Source organism: Gobio gobio (genome assembly GCF_949357685.1).
Source record: "Gobio gobio genome assembly, chromosome: 1".
Classification (NCBI taxonomy): Eukaryota; Metazoa; Chordata; class Actinopteri; order Cypriniformes; family Gobionidae; genus Gobio; species Gobio gobio.
The window spans coordinates 43,466,095-43,485,374 of NC_137097.1; the positions used below are offsets into that span (position 1 = coordinate 43,466,095).

The 19,280-nt window shown below is 38.4% G+C and overlaps 1 protein-coding gene across 1 annotated transcript in view; it reads right to left on the reverse strand.

Moving 5' to 3' along the window:
• tanc2a (tetratricopeptide repeat, ankyrin repeat and coiled-coil containing 2a) overlaps positions 1 to 19,280 on the reverse strand; it is a 128,931-nt gene that overhangs the window by 61,121 nt on the left and 48,530 nt on the right. The gene's annotated exons all lie outside the window — the stretch shown is intronic.

The window sequence follows — 19,280 nt, forward strand, 5'->3', positions numbered from 1 at the left end:
CTGAAATAGTCCTAGTTTTGCCTGGCCAATCTTAGGTGACAGATCGGATCTGCTGGAGAAGTCGAAAGAAATCCACAGAGAAAGAGACAACCAGTATGGGGAAGTCCTGGGGCAAGTGGGGAACAAACATAAATTATTCTGAAATGTTAATTGAGAAATTGAGAGATGAGACCATGTTGATGATCTGAGCCAGTGGTAGAGTAGTGAGTTTAATGTGAAACTCGAGGTCGGGGACCACATTTTTTTTGCATTCCCAGAGCTCTTCCTGTCCAATTTTAGGTGAAAAATCTGCTCTATTGGAGACGTCAAATAGATCACTTAGGCGTGCTGAAAGAACACCACAGACACAGTACAATCAACATGGGGAAATCTCACAGTAAAACAAGCCAGATGAAAAGTTTATCTATGAATATTCTATTTACTCTTCATTCCTTTTATGATCATCTTTGTATATCTTTTCATTCATTTTATAACCGTTTACATTTTATATTTAAATGACCTTTTCTGTGTAAAGCACTTTGAATTGCCACAGTGTATGAAATATGCTATATAAATAAACCTGCCTTGCCTTACTGATTCAGATGGGATTGGCAGGATTATATATATTAATATACAATTTATTATGATGACGTATATAATTAAAGGAAGGAAATTAAGGAAATGATTCGGATGGGGTTAAAATTAAATCCAAAGTAAATTCAGTGAAAAACAAATGTACCTTATGTAAGTTCATAATGTTCATAAGTTTGGGATCTGTAAGATATTTTTTTTATAAATAAAATTTATACTTTTATTCAAGCAAGGATTCATTAAATTGATCAAAAATGACAGTAAAGTGACAGTAAAATTTTATGTTATAAAAAAAGTATTTTAAATAAATGTTATATTCATCAAAGAATTCATCAAAGAAAAAAAACCCCTCAATTTACACAAAATTAGAAGCACAACATTTCAACATTGATGATGATAATAATTGTTTCTTAAAGCAGCACTAGGTAGGTTTTGCTCTCGGGCTCCCCCTACAGTTGGGAAACAGTATTGTCCTCTACTACTGTCGTAAACTCTTGTCATCTTACATAAGGGGATGCATCGCACGTGCATTTGTTGACATGACAACCATGACGCCGCATTCACACGGGGCGTCAATGCTTCTCGGCCCGTGTGAATGCGGCGTGATAGCCCTGAACACTGCAGGAGTTCACATGCAGGTGTTCTGCTTGCGTCGCGTGTGAAATATCTTCATCCCAGGTACTGGCACATGTTTCAGCATGTCATATGAATATAATTTCATGGGTTTTATTTTTTTCAAACTCCAAATGATCGCGATGCTCACGTTTACAAGCCAGCGTCATTATAGTAGCCTAGTCTATTGGTTACCGTTTTACAGATACTATATGATACTTCAATTCAATGTTTGAGTGGTAGGTAATAACCATATATCGTCAATATTATAATATCAAGCTACCATAGATGAATCTGCAAATTTGAAAAATCGATTTGCATTATAGCTTGAGGCAAGACAAATAAACAAATATCACAGACATGTTAGGTATCCCAAAATATGATTTTGTACGTCTTATGTATTTACTTGCAAGAATGTAGCCCCTCCTCCTCCAGCTCACGCCAACGAGCAAACGCTGGCCCAATGTTGATCCTCGTCCTGCCTTTAATCCGATCACTTTCTCGTTTCCTCTTTTTGCTTTCCTCCGACAAAACCTTTGCTTTCTTATTTTTCTGTGCTGCTTCGGCCATGACTATAACATTCGGCAAACAAATGATAGTTGGGCTCGCACGAATTTAAGGAAGTGGGGGTGGTGGTGGAAGTGACGTATATGCCATGAAGCAGTCAAATTTTGTAGTTCTTTTTGTTCTCGGGTTACTACCCGAAACCCGTTTAAAAGTACGATTAAAAACGATACAGACCCCGTCAGGCTATGGTAGACGTGTCATTCAACCTATTGTAAGTCGATGTATCACAAGAGTCTTGAAAATATATTATAAAGGATGAAAAGTTACCTAGTGCTGCTTTAAGGATCAAATGATCATATTAGAGAATGATTTCTGAGGATCATGTGACAATGAAGACTGGAGTAATGATGCTGAAAATTCAGCTTTGACATCACAAATTAAAATGTATTGAAACAGAAAAGTTTTAAAATGGTAAAAATACCACACAATATTAACAGTTTTTACTGTATTTTCGATCAAATAAATTCAGCCTTGGTGAACGTAAAAATACTACTTTCATAAACATTCGGTAATGTACTCCCAAAAACGTTTATCTATAGATAAAATATCGCTCACAAACTAGCCCACAATCCCCTGCAACAGAGCATCTAATGTGAAATAGACACAACTCTGATAACATTACATAGTTTTGCCCATCAACAGCATGTATGCCGCCTCCAGGTCCTTCTCATTGGCATTGGATCAATAAGGTCATGGAACGATACGGCATTCTCTCAGCTAGCTAAAGAATTAGCCACCATTCGCATTAGCTAGCTCCTTCATTTTCAAGCTTTAAAATGTTCTGTGACCTGAGAGCAAAGGTTTCAGGTGATCTGAACTGACAGGCTCTACAGAAAGCAAGTTCCCGCGGCCACCCAGCAGCTGCCGCCGTACGCCCACACATAACCGTGGATGACCGCTGTGTGTTGTGGTTTGATGGCAGTAAGCCATTGCTCCATATGGTGGCCCAGTTCCACTGCAACACTAGGGACGTACCGCATACTCGGAGACCTTCGGCACGTCCTCCAGATACTACCTTCCTCCATTAGCTCATTTACCACTTGCTGTTCTCATTAGAGCTGAGGACATCACATACTGTACGACTGTACTGTCGAAATCTGTGAAGATCTGATTGAGACATGTTTTGCGAGTCATACCATACATGAAATGAGTAATAAGTATTAAAGATCGATGTGCATTAGAGCAGAGTGAGAGCTGAGCGGCTATAAAACACCAAGATTCAACATTATCCATTTCAAACACTCCTCAAATGAGCGTTTCAGACATCTCACATCCTCTATGAATCAGACTTCTTACCCACTTTGATTCTCATAATGAGACTGCCATTTAGAGCTGACCTCACAAAAGCTTTTACCTGCGTTTTAGTGCAGTGTACTAAGGCCAGCATCACTATTGCTCATACTTGGGGAGAGTAAACTACAGTGTGTAACTCACATGAATGATACCTTTCATATTTCAAATAAATGCTGTTCTTTTGAACCCTCTATTCATTTCGAGAAAAAGTAGCACTGTTTCCACAAAAACATTAAGCAGCACAACTGTTTTCAACACTGATAATAATAAGAAATGTTTCTTGAGCAGAAAATCATCATATTAGAATGATTTCTGAAGGATCATGTGACACTGAAGACTGGAGTAATGACTGCTGAAAATTCAGCTTTGACATCACAGGAATAAATAACATTTTAAAATACACTGATGAGCCAAAACATAATGACCAGGGTGAAGCGAGTATAGTTGATCATCTAACAAGGCCACATGTTAACGTCTGGGTCGATTAGATGGGAAGCAAACATCAGTTGTCGTAATCAACATGAATGCAGGAGAAATGGCCAGGAATAAAGATCTGAGCCACTTTGACAAGGGCCAAATTGTAATGGCAAGGTGACTGGGTCACAGTAGCTCTGAAACTGCGGGGCGTGTTGGTTGCTCCTGGTTAGCAGTGGTGAGAAATTTCCAACAGTGGTCCGAGGAGGGACAAACCACAAACTGGCGACAGGGTTTTGAGCACCCAAGGCTCATCAATGCACAAGGTCAATGTTTACCTGGGATGGTGATGGCACCAGGATGCACTGTGGGATGACGACAAGCCAGCGCAGGGAGTGTTATGCTCTGGGTAAAGTTCTGCTGAGAAACCTTGGGTCCAGCCATTCGTGTGGATGTAAATTTGGCACGTGTCACCTTCCTACACATTGTTGAATGATAATGGTGTACCCTCTTTTAGCAAGAAAATGCACACATCATTTAGGATTGTTTGAGGAACATGATTAAGAGTTCAATATTTTGCCCTGGCCTCCAAATTTCCCAGATCTCAATCCAATTGAGCATCTGTGGGATGTGCTGGACTAACAAGTTCGATCCACGGTGGCATGAAGGACCTGCTGCTAACGTTTTAGTGCCAGATATCACAGCACATCTTCAGAGGCGGCACTGTTTTGGCAGCATGCACAGGACCAACAGCATATTAGGCAGTCATAATGTTTTGGCTCATTGGTGTATATTAAAACAGAAACCAGTTATTTTAAATTGTAATAATAATTTACAACATTTATATTTTTACTGTATTTTATCAAACAAATGCAGCTTTGGTGAGTATAGAAAGTATCCATTTAATGATAACATTAAATGAACACTCCACTTTTTTTGAAAATAGGCTCATTTTACAAGTCCCCTAGAGTTAAATAGTTGAGTTTTACCATTTTTGAATCCATTCAGCCGATCTTTGTATCTGGCGGTAGCACTTTTAGCATAGCTTAGCATACATCATTGATTCTGATCAGTCCATTAGCATCTCATTCAAAAAATGACCAAAGACACTTTCAAATATTTTTCCTATTTAAAACTTGACTCTTCTACAGTTACATCGTGTGCTAAGACCAACTGAAAATGAAAAGTTGCGATTTTCTACACCTATATGGCTAGGAACTACTTTCTCATTCCTGCATAATAGTCGCGGATCTTCGCGGCCGTACCATGGCTGCAGCGGCGCTCGTTGGTATTCTGTGAAAGATGGTGGTAGTATACACCTTCGACTTACTATCACAGCCCTTTACAACACACAGAACCATGGCTAATCACACAGGTAAATCCCGAACACAATTTGTCGGCTGCAAGCCTGAAACTTTCTCTGCAACTACACGAACTTAGTGCCGGTCACATTGAAAGTTACCTAGCTGGGCTACTTTCAGGCGCTGTAATATCATTGCGCTGCTGCAGCCATGGTACGGCCGCGAAGATCCGCGACTATTACGCAGGAATGAGAAAGTAGTTCCTAGCCATATAGGTGTAGAAAATCGCAACTTTACATTTTCAGTTGGTCTTAGCACACGATGTAACTGTAGAAGAGTCAAGTTTTAAATAGGAAAAATATTGAAAGTGTCTTTGGTCATTTTTTGAATGAGATGCTAATGGACTGATCAGAATCAATTATGTATGCTAAGCTATGCTAAAAGTGCTACGGCCAGATACAAAGATCGGCTGAATGGATTCAAAAATGGTAAAACTCAACTATTTAACTCTAGGGGACTTGTAAAATGAGCCTATTTTCAAAAAAAGTGGAGTGTTCCTTTAATGTAAACTACTGCAACATGAATGAATTGTATTTTGGATAAAGTAACATTAACAAAGATTAATAAATGCTGTAAGAAATACATTGCTCAATTTTAGTTCATGCTAGCTAATGCATTAACTAATGTCAACAAACGAGAAAGCATTACCATTATTGTTTTATGCATTATGCAAACTGATATAACTTCTTAGAAATACTCCCTCCTTTCCCATTCAGTTGTTTGACAAAACAGCAAATGGTTTGAAAAAAAAAAAAAAAACCTCTTTAGAATTGTACTATGCTTGACCAGACACACTTGCTTAGATTGGTTGATGTTCATTCACCATTAAAAGGGAGCCTATTAGTGAGCATCGGGTCAGGCATCCACAGAGGACTGCAAATGTACTGCTAAAGTAAGTGTGTGCACGTCTAGAAATGTGATCCTCGGGTGTAGTCTGCCACTGATGAATAATTTAGTCGTTTTTTCTGGCCACACATCAGCTTTTGTAGAAAAGATATCGGCGCAGTCGGATATATCCCTCTCTTTTTCTGTTTTCACTCTCTCTTATTTCACTCAAGGCAGTCTACATCCAAACTGAGCCCTTATCTAGCGGTTAGTAGTCAGGCTCAGCTGCCCTTGGCACATCAAAGTTAACTCCGCCAATCTGTAAAAACACCACCAGCCAAGAACCCAACCTGCCCTGTCCTGTTAGAGCTAGACGATATAGCTAAAAAAGAAAAGAAAAATCGCATTCAGACAATATTCAAATCTCCCTGACTGATTTTTATTCAGGAACTTAAATAGCCATGTAACGCAATCAGATAAAAAATGTGTAAAATACAAAAAAAAAAAAAGTGTATGCACAAGTAAAATTGTATACAGTATATAATGAAATATTACGTTTGTTCAGGAATTACACACTAAGATAAATAAATATCAATATTTAACTAAAATTGGAAAATACCACAAGGAGACAAATATTTTTGAGCTAAATGAACTGTTGAATAAATTTTAAATCTATTCACTGAAATAGGCTGATTTATACAAAAAGATTTTAACTCCAGGGCCATTTTTGCAAATTAATTTTAAAATTTAAAACATTTCTTTCTTGGCTGTCTCACACTAGCAAGGAAAAATCGCAAAATTATTAGTCTATTGACAGTTGTTGGGAAGCCTATAGGCAAATATAAAAGTGCATTAAAATCATTGCAGTATTCGCAGTGCATGCTCACAAATATGTTGTTAATGTTCAATATAAAATCACCTAGCCCTTCCTGCGATGCATTTAAAAACACTGTTTCTCAGGTTTAACTATATTCAAAGTTAGATGCCACACCCATAAAGGCCACAGCACGAAAGCAATGAAGCATATCATAGCATAGAAGCACTGCAGATACAGGATCTAACTCCATAATGTCAATAATATGACAAAGAGCGCTAAAGATGCCAAACAATGAACTACTTAAATACAGTATAGAAGCCAATGGCAGTTTCATAACACTGTTATATTACAATGCAAAGAGCCCTTTAGAGCTCTCAGTAAATTTTATAAAGACTCTGTCTGATCTGACTAGCAACAGCCGTGGCGTGATAAATCCTGTGCATACGCTTTGTCAGCACAACCTAGCCTAACCTAGCCCTGTGAGACAGTGTGGAAAGAGAGGCAGAAAGAAAGAAAACGAGAGTGAATGTGTGTAGGCACCACATAATCCTACGCACTTAACCCATCTCGCTTATCTCAGTGGGAAAACTGATTCGTGGTGAGACAGAAATTTTATACCAGCGTATCTTTAGGCCGGAACTGCTAATATTGCCTTTAATAGAGGAGAATGCCAAGTCTCCTGCCTCATTTTCATTTAGCTCACAAAAACGTTGAACTGACAACAAAAGCCAATCAGCCGAATCCTCCAAACGGTTACGCTGCTTTAAAACCTGCTTCTATCTCCCTAACCATCCGCAGTCCAGTTTAACCATGGAACTAAACAGTAAGTATTTCAATGAAGCGATTGTGCCAAACATGGCAGCTTTTAAGCAGTTTTTAGCAGTGTGTGTGACATACATATGTGAAGCTAGCTATTTTACAAACTTCAAAAAAAAAGGAGCAAAGCTTAGTTTAAAAATACCCTTGATCGAGTGTCTGTTCACATACTGTCTGAGTAGGTAGTACCTTTGAAGAACTTGCTTTTTTAAAAAGTAGTAGCCTACGTTCTAAATAGTATGAATGAAATTAGACGCATTACATTTGACATGTTGGCATTGTCATGTGACCTACTTCAAGGTGCGTTCACACCATGTTGTAATTACCGCAACTACGAGATTTCAGCTTGTAAAAAGCATTCATGTCCTCGTAGAGATCGTAAGCTTATAAGATGGGAATCTTCTGAGAGCTCATACTTGTACCACGTGAGCATTGCAGATTCATTTAGGTGTTGATAGTGTTGCAATAGTAATGCATAATTCCCCGTCCGAGAACGTGTCTTCATCTCGAGACTACGGTAATGACATGAACACAGCAACACATTCATTTAATGAATAGCCTACTATGAATTCAGACATAATACTTGTCATGCACACAGTCGTTCGCTTACTATATAGTAGGAAGTATGTAATGTATACGGTATTCAGAAAAAGTGACTTAGGGTGCGTTCACACTTGTAGTTCGATTCGTTTGGTTCGTTTGGTCCAGATCAAAAAACAAAACAAAACATATAGTCCTAGTCCGCTTAGCGTTCACACTGGCATTTTTAACAGCGAACCTAAAGTTACTGAACCAAAGGCATAGGGATACTGTCACAACCTGATTGGTCGGCTTTTATGACGTATATTTCGCGACGGAGCTTGCTTACCGAACATTCGAAACAATGCTGTGTGCTGGATTAAACGCAATCATTTTATGCGTGTACATATGGTTTTATTTTTACCAGCTGAGAACTCACGAAGAGCTCTTAAAATGTTCAAAACATTCAAAACAGCACCAGGATTTCCTCTGTTGTATGCAGAAACGAAGATCTGAATATATTGATGAGGCACTTTACCTCCTCGTTGCTCCACATTTGCCCTCTACTCATTTTGGATACACCGATCTTTCCACGTCATCAAATCAGCTGACTTGTAGCGTCGCATCTTGTGACATCACACCCTGTTTTTGGTTTGTTTACATGTCTTTGGTGCGGTTCGATTGATATATGAACGCAACACGGACCAGAGTTTGTTTGGAAGCGGACCGAGACCCATCTTTTTAGCGGTCTCGGTCCGCTTGTTTGGTGCGCACCAGGGTTCGGATGGCAGCGTTCACATATGTTCAAATTAACCGCACTAACAGAGCAATCGCACCAGGGTTCGTTTTAATTTAACCAAACACGACAAGTGTGAACGCACCCTAAAGGCCCCGATATGCTTACGGTAAAGTTATTTTTCGTTCTTCGCTTAGGGGTAAAATGAAGTTCGAAATATGTGACCAGCGATATGCTGTTAGCAAACATAGAACGCAGCCCACACTACTGCGTTTAGATGAATATGTACTGCACGCTTTCTTCTCAATAACAAAATACTCACAACAAAATTGAGAAAACGGCAAGCATTTTTTTAAAGATAAAGCATAAGACAAGCATATTATCATAGCAATGTGGATACGTCTGCACAAGATCTGCAATTCGGCATTCTAGTCAAGTCATGTCACATTTATTTATATAGCACTTTATACAACAGATTACTTAAAAACAAGACGCTATACCATATTAAACATGAAAATAGTGTCAGTGTCTCGTTCATCAGAAGTACAACTTAATTGTCTACTATAAAGCGGCTCTCCAGTATGTTCGTTTTCATTCGCAGACGTCTGACCTTGACGGACCGAACAGGAGAAATTAAACAGAAAAGATTTCTACATGAAAGGCGGCGGTGCCTCCGCGCACACATACCCATTATGTAATCGCCACGGACCAATAGTAGTATAAAAGGTGTTTTTCCAGAAAGTTCACTTTGGCAAGCTGTTTCGAACTCCCAAAACGAACTCATTTAGAAATGACACCACATAAGTTCATTCTTCGATTTTGCTTGGCGTATATCAGGGCCTTAACACCCTTCCTACTGAGAAGTGTAATTAAACGGACTTCGCTAGTGATGCAACTGCCCATCAGATCATGTATGTGTGTTACCTGTAGCAATGCAGTATAGTCCTTCCAAAGTATGCTGGATCAATGTGGTCTGCTGTATCCTCTACAGCACTCAGAAAAGGAAAGATTGGGAATTGTGCTGTGAAATTATGTTTAATAAAGATTATCTGCGGTGTTCACCTGATTACTAGCCAATAAAAGCACCCCTCAAAGTTTTCTGTGCTATCCCAATCACCAATTCCTGGCTTATGTCCCACGCTTGGAGTGCTTCAACCCAGTATAGAATGAATTTGCACATCTCTCACCCACAAAGGAAGAGACGAGGCACTAGAGACGTCTTTCAAACGCACACAGAAAAATGGAGATTACAGATCCAAGCATATAAGCACACACACAGAGAGTTACTTTCTCGCTTTGCTGACACCGCTGAGTGGGCGAGGAATACTGATAGGGAGGGATCATGTAGGTGACTACAAGATAGTGTGTGTGTGTGTGTCTGTTTGCCCACGGTAGTGTAGGTGTTAAAATTTCAGTGATCAAGTGACTAAATGTGCTAGCATATGCGTGTCAGATTTGGCTTTGATTTCCCATCAGTATTCTCATTTCTACTGTTATAAAACTAAGCTCATTCGGTAATCAATTAACAAAGATCGCCACAGAAATCATACTCACGTGCCGTCAAGGAAGCCACAAAGGTGAAAAAGGCAAACACATCAGTGAGACTCTTGTGAGATGACAGATGGGGCACGTTGTCACCAGCGTTCCTGCTACCCTTTGCTTTTAAGGACCCAAGACAGCATGAAGTCAAGTCCTACAGGCTCTTCAAATTTGTCAAAATCTTGTCCGAATCTATTGGGGTATTTCCTTTGAGTTTATCAGGAGTCTGTTGCTAAAGATCGCCTATCCCAGACGAGACCCCAAAATCTGTCAGCACGACCCAAAAATCTCAGGACCTTGTAGCTCACCTCTGTGGGTTCAAAGAATACACATCCCAACACAGTCAAATCAAGATGCATGGTAAATAACTGAAGAAATTGGAGTCCAGGTTACTGAAAAAAGGATAAAAGAAAATGAAACAAATGAGGAAAAAGTCCGTAAAAATGCTTAGACGAGTGATGCTGAGAAGAGAGAGTTATCTGCAGTCTTGAGGGCGACTGCCAGGTACCGGCGCATGCGCCAAGATCATACATCCCCCCCGATACACACACACACACACAAATGTTCACTCATCAGCGAGGCGGACAGACGCACCCTCCTCCTCCTCTTTTCTCTTTTTCTCCCACTCGATAGCAGCTATTCAGCTGTATCTCTCAAACTTTTTCTCTCTGTTCAGATGCTCTTAACCTCTCTTGTGTGTTCTGCCTGTTGTGTTGAAAAGAGTCTCTACACTTTTTTTTTTACATTATTGTACAGAACACAATGGCTTTGTTCATACAGACAGCAAAATCCAAGATTTTTGGGGAATATCTGAATCAAATCTTTTAAGTTGTCATGTTCTGAGTCTGAACAGCAAAAAATAAGAAAATGGAAAAACACAGATCCATTTGAACAAACTTGTTTTAGTTTGATTTTAGAATTTTTTTTTTTTTGTATTTGAGACGTGACAAAATGTGTGCATAATGTATAACATTAAGTGCATAATACAATATCATTAAATAATATAATTTAATTATAAAACATCTTTGCCAGAATTGAAAAGGCCAGAGAATAGATTTGGCTGAAACTGCAGACGTATTAATCTGTCTACTGTTGAAGTTCCTCTGAGTGGACAGAAGTGTTGCAGTCACTGCACCACTGATAAGGACAAAGTGCTTAACTACAGTGTGTGTACAGCATGTCGGTGTATGAGTGCATACTTAGCTATACTTTGAGCTGGAGCTTATAAATCTGTCCCCAGAAGTGAGCATAAATCTGACAAAACCATAAACACTTCCTAATCAAACTCACCTGATTCAAATGATCAGTTGGTAAAGACTCCAGGGCTGTGTCCCTCTATACCCACATTCCCTACATTACTCCATATAGTTCACTTGAGGGGGTGAATGAAAACAAGAGAGCGAATTCGGACACCGAGTGCGCCAAAAGGGCTGCCGCTTTTGTGTAGTTTCTGCTTGCTGATTAATAATCATTTAAAATGTAGCAAACTGGCAGCTCCAGTAGCAATGAAAAGATTTTCCATGAACTCTGCCATGGAACTGGCATGTGTAACCCTTAATTAAAAATTTTAATGAATTAAAAAGGAATTTATACCTGTATGACATTACGCTGTAGCCACATTGGACCAATGGTTTGTCAAATTAATGGATGGATGGATGATTCGACTGTGGGTGCCATCATCTGGTCAGACGCAGGACTTCATTCGACATGCGGCACGATTCTCTCAGTGCTTTGTGGGTATTTTCTAGCTGTTGAGCGTACATCGGTTGTACACTCCTTATTGCGGTGCTTTGTGGGATTGAATGAGTGCACTTGATAATGTCCACTATGGTTTCGGACACCACTACAAATGGCTGTCCCCTCAAAAATTGCCTTATTTAAGGGCATAGGGGGCAAAATCGCTTTATTATTCTCTACATTAGTCCAATAATATATTTCACTAGAGGGAGTGAATGAAAACAAGTGAGCAAATTCAGACACAGAGTGGAAGGGCTGCCAATTTTACATAGTTTGTGCTTGCTGTTTAATATTTATTAGAAACTTAGCAAATTGGCAGCTCCAGTTGTAAGATGAAAAGATGTATATTGAACTCTGTCAAGGACACTATGTATAAACTAATTAAACAAATGAATAATCAATTAAAAAGGAATTTGTACCTGTATAATATTATGCTGTAGCCACACTGGACCAGCAGTTTGGAAAGAATTGATTCAGCTGTGGGCAAATAAATATTTGCAGAAATTTGACCATATTGCCTTCTCTGGCTAAATATTTTTGACACCGCAGACACAATAGTGCCGTATGACAGATGTATCGCTTTTATTAGTTTTTGCTCTTTTTATTCGAAATATTCACAAACTTGTTAGCCATGTCATGAACTATCAGATATTACAAATATGTGTAAGTGAATGGGTTTTGTCATTTAAAACCCTTTATAATGATCATGTTAGTTGATCTATAATGCGCAATGTTTTTATTTAAACTATAAATGTACTTTTTGCTTGTATTTATGTGCATTTAAATGTCTGTAACCTAAAATAAACATTATCTGGTTGAAAGCACTGAATAGTTATCATATGTGACAAACACATCTGTCTCTGGCTTGGCGCCAGCCAAGGCGCGAAAGCACATTTGAATTTAAGTGACACCGAAATCTGCATTCTGATTCGGTCCGGTTACAAACCGGTTATATAGGTACCTGCCGTGCATTGTGAGATTGAAATGAGTGCACTCAATAACATCCACTACAAATAGCTGTCCCTTCAAATAGTGCCCTATTTAAGGGTATAGGGTTTGATTTCAGACAGCCCAAGACCTGAATTGAGTGGTCAGATAAGGGAGACATCAAGCTGTCAACTGTTGGTGTGCCTTCAGGAACAGGGTAAGGAAATTAGCTGCATAAAAAAAAAAAAGTTAATGGTATGTCTCTAATGTATGCACGCGAGAGTGAGTGATTAAAAATTATACCTTATAGTCAGACTGTCAACATAAACTACATGACCAAAAGTATATACACCCCCTTCTAATTAGCAGGCTTAACTATTCCAGTAATTTCAGTGAAAAACCTTCATACCCACATACACACACAGTGGTAACAGACATATATGAACGTATAGCAAGCAAACCTGTACATTCATGTGCACACGTGCACAAACAAGTCACTACAATCATTCAAATATGCACAATGGTTTTACTGTGAAAGCTGTTTGTCCTGTAATTTAAAGATTTAAGTATATATAGATCCAACAAATTGTCAATGGACTTGAAAATGCATACTGAAACAATTTTATAAATGAAAGTTGATGCAACAAACATACCACCACTGCATATTTAGCTCGCTTTCTCTGGCTCAATGTAGCAATCTCCAGCTCAAACATGTGCGCCTAATTCAAGGGTGTAAAACATGAAAGAAAGCATGAGATAAGAATGTCAAAGAGGCCCATCACCCCAAAGAACTGGATACATTTCTTTTTTTGCAAAACCTCCGAACAATCTTATCTGTGGGAAACTCCCTAAAATAAGGATGTACACTACCATGAGAACATGTTCTTCTGGAGGGACTGGAGTCATTGAAGGATGAGGAGCCCTCCATGACCCTCCAGCAAAGTCCATATGAGATTGATGAACCATTTCATGAGAAGACCAGCAAACAGGTAGCCAAAGTAGAGCCAAATCTGGCAGTGTGGGTACATTCCTGAAGGTCCATTCTGGACTATTTTCAGTAGGGCCATGTGCTTCATGTATCAGGCAGAATATAATAATGAAATGTATTATTAGATTATTAGATCATTAGGAGACCATTAAAATCTGATTGAGAGCTGCAGTCCGTTGCTTACCAGATTGGAAGTATGCTGAAGAGATCACCAGCACACAAACTGCATTGTTTACTTTGTTCAAATCCCAACGATCCAAAAGACAATACATGAAGACATGCCAGATTCATAATGTGGGACTTGCTCTAAAATCCTCTTTCTTTGGAGCACCAGTATAGGGATATGAAGTATTTGCTGGTCTGGACATCATTGGTATCACTTTCAGAATTATAATTTTTTTTCAAGCTGATGGACAATAAAAACATTGACCAATTAGAATCCAAGTGCTAAAGCACGTAAAGCGACAGGAGAGTAGGATTTCAGTACAAATTCAGATCTGAGTTTTTCAAAGAAAGTGTTTGTTTGTTTCATTACTCCATATCTTTTTAGATAACTGGTAACAATCCCAGGCAGTTTTGTTAAATAGTTTGCCAAGCCTACTTAGGTAAATGGAAACCCTACTTAAAGATGTTGTTCCACATTATTAAGCAAGTCACAGTTCTCATGAAATACGGGGAGTAAGAAGTTATAGTTCTTGGTGTGAATAATTGGGCTTAACACTTGAGAACCACCAATTCCAACGTTCCAATTTCAATCAAACTGCTGGATTCAATACTTCTCTTTTACAAGGAGCACTGGTCCTACAAGTCCTCCACATTAATAGACCCCATCTGGCACACAGTTCACAGTGGGTTGGGCAGAAGGCCAGTTTCTGTCAGCAAGAATGGACAGTGACATTGGTGTAGAGGTGCAGAGCTGCAGCAAGGTGGTAGGAAAAGATAATGAGAGGTAATTTGACCAAAATAAAGGGACTATGGGATATTTTTACATTATTAGCAGCATATAGAGAAGAGACTGAAGACTTCTGAAGAACTAAAAACAAACCTTGAAATCCAACAGCTACAAAAAGCCAACAGCTTTGGGGGCTCCAGTCTCTAAAGTATGTTAACTGGTTTGCTAAACCTGACTGGATTTCCTAAACCAGGGTTGTACAAAAATGCAGACTCCCTTTAAAATAAGAATTTTGAATTAAATTGGCCACAACCCACATTGCATTTGAATTAAAAGAGGAATTGTATCTTTATCTACCTGTACCTTTTTCTTGCCCATACAAGCCTTTCTTGTCAAACAGTTACATCAATTTCTAGTTTCTTTATATTGAAATGTTCAATTTATATTCTAATTATACTTCCTTACACTCAATTTCTACATTCTGTTTTCTACATTCTAGTTTAAAATGCTTCCTCAATTCAACCCTGGTCTAAAAGTTAACTCTATTGCAGGCAGACTAAGGTTACCCTGTGTTACCCTAAATAATGACTTCCATAGCTTACATTGGTTTTTGGCATCAATCCTGAACCAAATTTGTCCAATTAAAATGGACAGATGTCACTTGTATCATGCATTATCCAAGTATTCCAATATCAGCATTCATCAAGTATGTATTTGTATAAAGTTCTCCTCATATAAATAATTACACCAATCAAATCAACCACAGGGTCAAAATCTGCCAGCACAATGACATGCTAGAGGCAAAATATGGCCTGTGGTTCTTATACAGGCTTGCATCATATTCAAACCACACAGGGCTCATGGGTCAGTGCTGCTGGCAGCTGTTTGAGAATGTTAGGATTCTGCTCACGATGTTTGAGGGGTCTACAGGCTAACCATCAATCGCCCTGCGACATGCGTTTTTTTTCCTCCACTGTGGAGCTCAGTTCCTCTGCTGTGCTCTGTAAGTTGCTGGCTGTGCAGATCTAATTTATGGCAAATATATTCAGCCGAGAGAGCTGCATTTGCATCTAGCTGAATACTAACAGAAAAAAGGGCAGGAAGGAATGAAAAAAAAAAGACACCAGTGACTTCATAGGCACTCCTCAAATGCGCCACTGCAGGATACGAAGAGGCATGCCGACTGAAGAGAGTTATTACTGTATTACAAAACCTTGTGGAAATCCTCCAGTCTGAAGACGAGATCAAAGACTAGTACAACAATACAGCTGTAACGCAAAACAGACAAACCCACAGGACTCGCAACAACAGGACACATCTTCTGCAGTGATTGAGAATTGGTGTCTAGGCGCGTAATGAATTTAAAGGGAACAACTGGGCTTGGAGCAAATCCAAATCCCAAGCCTACGGCCCCCAGCTCATTCCTTTCGGGTAATCCTATATAAGAATGGCACTTTTCAACTGCCACTCTGGTGTGAGGTACTGTACATATTTTTACTTCAAAACACAAGAGTCTGAACAGCTTATTTGAAAACATTTGATCATTTATAATAAAGGGAAAATATTATAATAACTTCATCAAGAAGCAAATCAAACAACCAAAAGCTCAATTTCAAAGTGCAAACGCAAATTCCCCCCCAAAAAAGAAGCATTACATGCTTATTGTATGTAAATCCATCAAGTCAAATCACTTGCTTAAAATAAAAAAATAATTTAACTTCTCACATGTTCCTCAAAACTTGTATAACTTTTTTCCTGTGGAACATAACGACTTCTCTTTTCCGTACAACAAAAATGCATAGAGATCACGGGCTGTCCAGATCGGTTTCAATTGAGCACCAACAACAAAAATTGTGATCCACTTGCACCCAGCAAAAACAGTCTTCTATACAATATGCTAGAATGTATATCAAATGTAAAAATATAATGTATAAAATCGGTGAATAACTCTTTAGTAAAATGGCACTTGGGTCCTAGTTCATGGTTCTATGAATTGTTTTAGTGGATCAGTTCACTGAAAACCATATGAATGAACAGTTCAAGCAAAAATAACCACAGTAATTGTATTCAGAATTTCTAACAACACAAAAAGTGTAACAGTGTAGTGTTATCAATAATAATGAGTATTTTTGGTCTGAAAAACTTACAATCATCAACTTGATTCTATATATTCCACAATGCTGCTGCTTACTCCCATTAAACATTAAAGATTTAAACTTTTGCTTAATGAGGCCCTCAATGCAGCTTCTATAGTTTCTAATTCAATGTAGTACTGTCATTTTTTCAATGGGGCCATTCAAATGAACATTTCTCTAAACCTGTGACAGTAATGACACCCTAAAGTGCACTGGAGCTAAACTAAATTGGCCCCTTCAAGCTTGTAGGGGGAGCTGGAGTCCCTAAAGAGAAAATGACTTGAGATGTCAGCAAAGTATAACATGAATTTCAACCACAGTCTGAGGGCACGGACTAAAGACAGGAGGTCTTTCTGGGAAGTGTGAGGTACCTTTGATACACATCTGACTGAGGTGAATGGCTGGTCTGTTGGGTGAGTCAGACTTGCCACTTGTTTGACTAGATTAAAGTATGTGTGCGTTTCAGTGGATGTGCATGTTGTGTGTGTGGCAAACAAAAGTTTGCAGCCGTGGACATCCTTGCAGTTGCAGAGCCACACTTCAGTGAAAATCAAACAGCAAACACAGCACACAGGAACGCATACAGACAAACAAACACACCCTCCTCATCCATCACACACACACACACACACAGCACAACTGTGTTGCTCAGCTCTACCACAACCGTGAAACTTCTCTACAACCGCAGTCCCACTCTGGCATACCTGAGCACTTAGGCCTGTTTCACACAACACGCACAAGCAGCATGCCAGCTGACAGGGTTTCTTCTGTGTAACAGTGATTTCAGGGTCACTACATCGAGTGTGGATTTTCAATGTCCTTAAATTAGAACATGTTTATCAGGGGCTGGCCATTGACAACTATTAAAAACTTGATTTACATCCTACTGGTAATAAATCTACATAGAATGAATCCCAAACCTCAAAGAGTAGAGATACACTACTTAAAGTATTTTTATTTTTATTTCCCAGATGCAATATCTAAAAATCTTTCAAATAAGATGCATTTGCTTGAGCAGAAACGCTGCGTAAGATATTAAGACCTATTTTAAGAGAATGTTCAGCAAGACTACATTTATTTAATAAATAAAGTGAAAATAGTAATTGAGAAATTATTACAAATTAAAATAACCATATTTTTGAATGTAATTTATTCTTGAGATGGCAAAGCTTCAGAAATCATTCTAATATGATGATTTGATACTCTAGAAACTATTATTATTATTATTATTATTATTAGGGGCCAAGCACCGAAGTTGCGGAGGTTTCTTATTCTATTATTATTATCACAGATAACGGTTGTTCTGCTTAATATATTTGCGGCAACCACGATGATTCAGGGTTCATTGATTAATAAAAAGTTAAAAAGAATAGCATTTATTTGTTCTTTAAAAATAAATAAAATTCTTTACTTTCATTTTCAAATCAATTTAATGCATCTTAGCTGAATAATTTAACAATTTTTTAAAAATCTTACAAACCCCAAACTTTTGAATCTTTATTATACACACATATATTGTCTTGCTACACTAGCAGATTAGAAGTAAAACAAAAAAAGTGGAAAAGATTGCCAGTGCAGTAAGACAAAATAGAGTTGTATTCAATATACAGCGCTGCACTGCTTACGCAGCCAGTGTGAATGCTGTTACATGTTAATATGAGCGTTCTCAGGTGTGAAACGGGCCTTAAACGGATGAGAAAAAGATGAAGGTAGTCAACAGACAGCAAGGGGTGGGGGGTGGGTTGTATGATACACACATTCTTGTTAAACTCTGCTAGACTAGAAATTATGCAGCAGTGACCTGTAAGTGTGCTCATTCATTAAGCAACACCATTTATTACCATTCATCATTTCAATTTCATCTGGCTCGGTTCACTTGCGGAAACCTAATTTCACTCCAACAGTTGCTTGTGACTATTGTAATCTCCTCAACACAAGGCTGAAATCTGTCAAAGAGAGCTAAAATACACACAAATAGAGAAACACAAAATCCCCATACTCAAAAATGCTAGACAGAGCGTAAACAATGGGATCTCGAGGCGTGTTGTTAGTGCACACGATTGAAATAGTTAATTAGCCTGTAGCTTGCTAGCTTCTCCCTAAGCTCTTCAATAAAAGTGGTTTTAAGGTACATTCTAAATCTATACCTGACATTGTAGATGAGAGTGGGGTAAGCTGTGCCACTTTTTATATGGTCGTCTACAGTGTAAAACTAATAAACTTGTCAGAAAAATAAGTGGTCCATTGATGCATTTTGATCAACGCTAGTGGTTAACTTTGTCATGCTGAGGATAATTAATTGGGAAATATATTAATAATTGGTAAATATTTTTCAAATAAAAATATACACAAAATTTATTTTTTTTATTAAGCTGCACATTCACATTCACATATATCAGCCAAAAAGGGTTATTAGAATATACTTTACCCCACAGCTACCATTTTGGCAAGAGTGCTTTGTTTAATAATTTATCTTTAGTTACATCATTCGCATGACTTTATACATTAGCGACTGACTAATGCGTATTTATT